The sequence below is a fragment of the Rhinolophus hipposideros genome (assembly GCF_964194185.1).
Source record: "Rhinolophus hipposideros genome assembly, chromosome: 14".
Classification (NCBI taxonomy): Eukaryota; Metazoa; Chordata; class Mammalia; order Chiroptera; family Rhinolophidae; genus Rhinolophus; species Rhinolophus hipposideros.
The window spans coordinates 32,856,222-32,862,819 of NC_138060.1; the positions used below are offsets into that span (position 1 = coordinate 32,856,222).

At 47.3% G+C, this 6,598-nt stretch overlaps 1 long non-coding RNA gene across 1 annotated transcript in view; it reads left to right on the forward strand.

Annotated features, from left to right (window-relative positions):
* Positions 1-6,178, forward strand: part of LOC308507181 — a 47,828-nt gene extending 41,650 nt beyond the window's left edge. The window contains exons 4-5 of the long non-coding RNA XR_013994863.1: positions 4,204-4,393; positions 5,578-6,178. This is a non-coding gene — a long non-coding RNA (uncharacterized lncRNA). The remainder of the gene's footprint in view (positions 1-4,203; positions 4,394-5,577) is intronic.
* Positions 6,179-6,598: the final 420 nt, after the last annotated feature.

Here is a 6,598-nt window from a genome sequence, read left to right on the forward strand (position 1 = left end):
AAAGCCCACATATTCCACAAACTGCTGCAGCCTTGTCGTTTACTAAGCATACTAATAGTCAATACGTTCTGAGCCTCTCCCACGTGCTTGGCTGTTTACTCCATCTTATATATGTTATCTCGAGGATTTAATTCCCAGAACGCTATGTCATAGGGAACCAAAGCTCAGATAGCTTAACTTACTTGCCCAAGGACACACAGCATGTACATGGTAAAACCAGGATGCTGTGCTCTCTCTGGCCCCAGAGTTGGTTATTTTTACACTCACCCTGCCCTTCTGATGGATTTCAATCACCATCTGCATCAACATTTCTATGGAAGAAATGTGTTCCAAATTCTAATTGCAATGCCAAGAGCACATCTCTCAGCTCTGGCAGCTAAAGCCCCAGTTGCCCTTCCAATTTCTCTGTTTTTCTCCTCAATAGCAGAGAGAGGGAGAGAGAGAGAGAGAGAGAGAGAGAGAGAGAGAGAGAGAGAGAGAGAGAGAGAGAGAGAGAGAGAGAGAGAGAGAGAGAGAGAGAGAGAGAAATACGTGTGATAGGTTGGCCTGACATGAAAGCCTCATACTGTCATTTGCCAGCTAGCCTTTCTCCATCTCTGGCCTTGCCCATCCACTGGCTCCCGCACCATTAGCTGAGCTGGAGCTAATGCACACATATCCTCATACATTTCTGCTGCTTATACCACCTGTTTACAGCCCAGCCACTGACACAGGTTTGATAAAAGGGCTTGGTGATTATTCAGATCCCAGCTTGGACCAGGACTTTATAGACATTCAATAAAACAAACATAGTGAGATTTCTGCCCACCCCTCACTACCTCCCAATTGGTATCTCACCCAGTGAAGACCATCATAACCTTCTTTATGCCTCATCTCTCGTTTTTAGAACCGCCATCCCTCTTCCCACCAGGTTAATCTCTTCTTTCCCTAATGCTTCTGAAAGTGTTGGAAATCTTGTAAAATCAGTCAAGCTGTCGCAATGCTTCCTGTTCGCCTGCATCTCACCCAACATACCATCGCCTTATTTATTTCTCACTTAAAAAAATCATTCGGTCAAGTTTTGTAGTCTCCCTTGATAGCAAGTTCCAGCCTACGCCTTTTCCTTAAAAGCAAGTCTTAATGTCTCCTGCTGCCCTGTAACTATCTTCTCATGCCTCCTTTACTGTCAGGAACATCTTAAATTGCCCTTCTTGCCTGTGGTTAGTATTAATATTACATGGAGGATTCATAATTTAGTTTGTGGAATATTTTGGACCTGGCTCTCTGCTCCTTGTCCTTCAGTTTCCCAGACCCCACTGCCCCCCATAATTTCACTGCTGTTTGGTGCCCCTATACAGGGAAAGAGAAGTCAGGGAAAACAGCACAGTGCCTGGACCGAGAGGAAGCTGGTATCGCTGACTGGCTAAGAGGAGCTGTTTCCATTCTCTGTGGACTCTCATTTTCCTGTTTTCACAGATAATTGGGAGTTGGCTTTATAAAGTGGAAATGACATGGAAAACAAAATAGGAAGACATTACCAATATGATTGACACTGAAAATATGCACAGTCTAATGAGTTCTTGGCTAAGAAATTATCCAGGATTTTCAGGAGATAATGATTTAAAATTATCACCATTATGAGTGAAAAGTGTCCCCTTTGGGAGCTGAGCATCCAAGGTCTCGAAAGACCTTCATTGCCATTAGTTGATTAATTAATTCATTAACACCTTGTAGAGCACAGGATATTGACTCCATATGGCACTGAGCAGGCAGTTTGATTTCTTTAGAAAATTTCTCTTATAAGAAAACACAGAAATAGTAAATAATTAAGCTCTAAGCTGCATCATTGTGATCTTTTATTGATCAAGGCAGAGATTTGAGAGGAGGAAGGCTTCAGGCACACGCTCCAATCAGACTTTATTTGCCCCGCGATGACACGTTACCATGAGATGCTCGGTCCTATTATAAAGCCTTTAAGGAAGAAAACAAGCCCACCAAGTGTTTATGACTCATGTCACTTCTATTTGAGGTTAATCACCCCATCTTGAGGGCTGAAGCATTTTCTGGTGGATTCCCAAGAGGCCAGAGGAAGTGAGAAGACGAGCGTGCTGCCCGCTGCCTTCTGGGTCCTGGCTTCATTACGCTGGGTTTTAATGCCTTTTCTTTTCTTCTAATAAAGCTATTAGGACAATGACTTATGATTCCGCGGCTCAGTGAGACCTCCAGGGAGTGAAGGTGGGCGCATGAGCAAAAGGGCTGAGCTTGGATCAGTAACAGAGACAGTGGTCTGAGCCACTTTGCTGGGTGGGGTTTTAGCGGCTTCCCTCCTAGGGCACTGTGTTGCCCCTGGCTCCTGTCCCGACTCACCAGCCAGCCGACTGCCCCCCTCTCCCACGGTCTCCAGGTAGATCCAGGTGGGAGGGAGAGCCATCGGGGTAGGATCAGCAGCTGCCTCAGTGTCTCAAACCTTTTCCCCTCTCTCGTCCTGCTCCAGTTATCCTTCACTCTCATGTATTCCTCCAGATACTACCATCTTTCTTTCCTCTTCTCAGCAGAGCTCCTTGAAGGAATTACCTATCTACACCCATTATTTCTATTTCCCTTTATCTCTACCACCCCCTCCCACTTCCTGGGCATCTCCTATCTCCTGCCTCCTTGTAGCTGCTCCTTGGTGACACAACTCAACCCCTCTTCAATGAGGGGTTAATCTAACCTACAATCACATGCAGTATCTTCCTGCCAGGTTTTGGAAACTGTCTACAACTCCCTCCTTGGTTTCTCTTCCTGTGGCTTTTGCGATAACTCTTGATAGTGTTTTCCACATAGTCCATGTGGCAGGCCTGAAGATACAATACTCAGATCCCCTCTGAGAAAGGACTTGCTGCATAACTGAGGCTTCCTAAGGATTCTTGCATTTTGGAGCTGAGGTCTCACTCTTCTTGGGTGGCCCCTGGCCAATGACTGAGCAAAGCCGTCCTAGAAAGGTCCAGCCCCTTTCCTCCAACATGGAATTCTCTAGCAGGAATCTTTGTCCTGGAGCTCTCTCTTGGTGGTGGAGACCAGTCAGGTCTGCATTAGTCTGCCCCCCATCTCCGCCCCCTAATCCTTCTTTCCTTTTTCTTTCACAGGTGTTGCTCCCAGGTGACCTTTGCTCTCCCCACTCTATTTCAGTGTTTGTTTCTTGGAGGACTCAAACAATACATTTCCGGTGCTCCTTTGTTGCTGTTACTGTCTGCCAGCCTCTTCAATGATGGTCTCTAAGGTGTTAGTCTCAGCCCTCTTCTCACTTTACCCATTGTTCAGTCATTGTTTTATTCTTCATGTGTTTTACTTTCCCCTCACATTAGTGAAAAAAACCAAATCTCTCTCTCAGTTCATATGTCTCCCCAGTCTTCAAGTCTGTGTATCTCTGCTTTGTAGAGATCTCCATTTGGGTGTCTTGCAGGTACCTCAAACGTGTGCAGAAAGACCTCATCAAACCCTAACCCTTATGCCCTGGTCCAAAACAATGGTCCTCCTGTATTTTCTGTCTTAGGAAGTGGTGTCTAACTGTGGACTAAATCTCTGTGCCAGAAACCTTGGTTCTGTTCTTGATTCCTCTGTTGCCCTGCCACCCACAGCCAATCTCCAGACTCCCAGGATCTCTTATAAGACCACTGCTTCCATTCCTCCTGGAGCTACCTTTGTTCTGGCCTGGATCACTGCAACCACTTCCTGATTATTCTTTCCCTAATCCCACCACATGCAAGCCATCCTTGAAACTGTGGTCAGAGTGATCTTAAAATACAGATCAAAGAGCGGTCCCTGGAACATCAATACTAGCATCTGGGAACTTACTAGAAAAGCACATTCTCAGACCCCAGCCCAGATCTACTGAATCAGAAACCCGGCAATCTGTTGAACGAGCTCTCCGGGTAATGCGCACTAAAGTGTGCATATCCCCACTTCAGAAGCCATCCACATTTGTAGTTCCTCATGTATCCTCCCTATACATCCCCCTTCCTTCCTGCTCTGATGACAATGGGCAACTTGCCAGCTCAATAAGGGGCTCCCTCTGCTAACCCCTGATTCCTCTTCAAGAATCAGTGCATGTATCACCTCCTTCAGGAAGCCTTCCCTGACGCTTCTCTAGCTGAGTTAGGCTCCCCTCCTGTGTGTTCTGTTTCTCATGCTTCACTCCATCACAGCCCGTATCTCACTGTGTTATAATTGCCTTTTTACCAGGCTGCAACTCCCACTGGACTGTGAGCTTGTTCAGAAGAGAGATTATCTTTCATCTCTGACTCCCCAGGGCCTGGCTCACTGCCAGGCCCAGAGAAGAAGCACAGTAATGACGTCTTGATGGAGGAGTATCAAACCCCTGCCTTTGCTGGGGTTCCTGGCCTACAGTGACACTGTCAGTTGCCTGCAGCAGGTAATTCTGCCTCCTCATCTGTCTCTGGAAATCTACCCTAAAAGTAGTTGTGACTAGAGTTTGATCCCATCCTGCTTGTTTCAGTTTAACCCTGGGGAGCTGGAGGCTGGCATGTGCTAATTGAATGACGGCATTGGGTTGGACTGGCCTTGTAAATGTGTACAGAGGCAGTGAGCAGAGCACAGTTCAAACAGAATCATCTTGGAAATGCTTTGATTCTCCCAGCTAAGCAGTCTGACCCTGCACTCCTGGTTGGCATAACACACCCATGCCATTATTGGTGAGAGGGATCGCGGATCAGCTCTGCAGTGGAGGCTGCTGCTCCTCCTTCCTAGACTGTTTAACCCTGCCAGGCCTTAATTTGTGTATTGTCACTGGGCATCCTCCAGATTAGTCACGTCTACGCCAAGTGCTCCAGGCACAAGCCTTTCTGAATGAGTCACTGCCACAGTGATTCTGATTTGGGAGCATAGAACCTTAAGCATGTAGCTTGAAATCCATGAAAACACAGGGGAAGGTTGAGGGCAAAACTGATCTCCTGAGGCAATTTGGGTGCCCCAAGGAAGAACTGTCCAAGGTCCAGGCGCTGACAGAAACCAAAGCAGAGAAAAGTTACGTCCTGGTCTGAAAAGAGTGATGCTTCTTTCCTTCCTGCACGCCCGTCTTGGCAGCTCTGCCCCTTCCAGTAGTCCAGGATGCTTCGGGAAGAGGAGGTCCAGGAGGCAGACTGGGAAATGTCTGAGCTTGATGGAGCAGCTTTGTGGGTGTTGAGCCCCTGTGGGGCCAGATCCCTATAGTACACCTGTCAAAGGGACGGCTTTTCCCTATCAGTTACTGCTTGACCAAATACATCATTTTAAGGTGACAGGCCTTTATTTATTTGGGGGGATCAGTTTCTCTATCTGTGAAATGGAGACAATAATACTCCCTGCCACATAGAATTGCTTTTATTGTGAAGATTAAGTGAGAGAATATATAAAATGCATTGAGTGCAGTGTCTGGCACACAGCAAGTGCTCAACAAATGGTAGCTTTACTATTATTATCTATTTACTATTATTATCTGAGGGAGGGCAAGTGGGGGGTCTACCTGCTGAGCACTACTTTAGCCTGCAGAGCTCAGCAGGTAGTAGGGCTTATCCTTAACTTCTTGTGGAATTATTTTGTTCTGTTTTTGTCTTATAGCTGAGTTTGGACAATGTAATGGCAGCCTGCAGGCGACCCGGCCTGGACTGGACCCCAGGGGCCATAGAGACCTTATGCAGTCTTGGTCAGCATGTCGCTTACAGCTTACTCTGTTGCAGATGCTCTGTGGATGTTTTCCTGGACAACTGGTTTCTCCCCTCCCTGATCCCTGGAGCCCCTGCCCGCTGAGGTTTCCAGGAGGAGACCCACACTCTGCTAGGTAGGAGAAGTCCATCTCAGGCTACCTGAGACAGAAACCACGTGGAGCCAGTGCTTGGTGCAGCCTGGCTACTCCAGGAGGACCCCCTAGGCCCAGGGAGGCTGCCGAGCTTCGTTCATATTCATCATTACTTGGAGCTGCACCTTTTCTCCAGGCTGTGCTGGAGATACGCATCACCATGGAAACGCTAGAGGTGAAATCACTCAAGTGTTGGCAAGCAGAGTTTCTCTCTGGAGCTTGGGAAAATGGAGAGCAGGCTCACCGTGTCACAGAAAGGAAAGATGTCCTTAAAACAACCCGAATACTCTCAATTCCATTTGGGGACTTCCCCTTTAAATAAAAGCTGAACAATAAAAATGAAAGAGAAATGTTTTCACACTCTAGATCAGCTACCCCAGAGAGCACACTTGGAATGGATACGCCAATCCTTTCTAGCTTTCCTAATCTGCTACATCTTGTAGAGTGGATAACACATTCTGTCTGGAAACAAATGGGGTGAGATCTTGGAGTTGGTACTTTAAATTGTTGAAGGTGGAGCCCAGGACTGTGAACTCTTGTGCCTATTGACCACTTCGGGTCCTTTGCCTGATGTTGGGGTCCAGGACATATTTCCTAAATGAGGATCTGATAGGCTCCTCCTGGTAACGAGGTCATTGAGGATGTGTTTGCTCACTTGGTGGCCGGGGAGGAGAGTCGGAGATAGCTGAACCCATACCTGCTTACAGGCCATCCGGCCCCCAGACTCTTGAGGGCTCTACGCCAGCTCCTGGGAGCTAATTTAGGCAGTGAGACACTATGCAA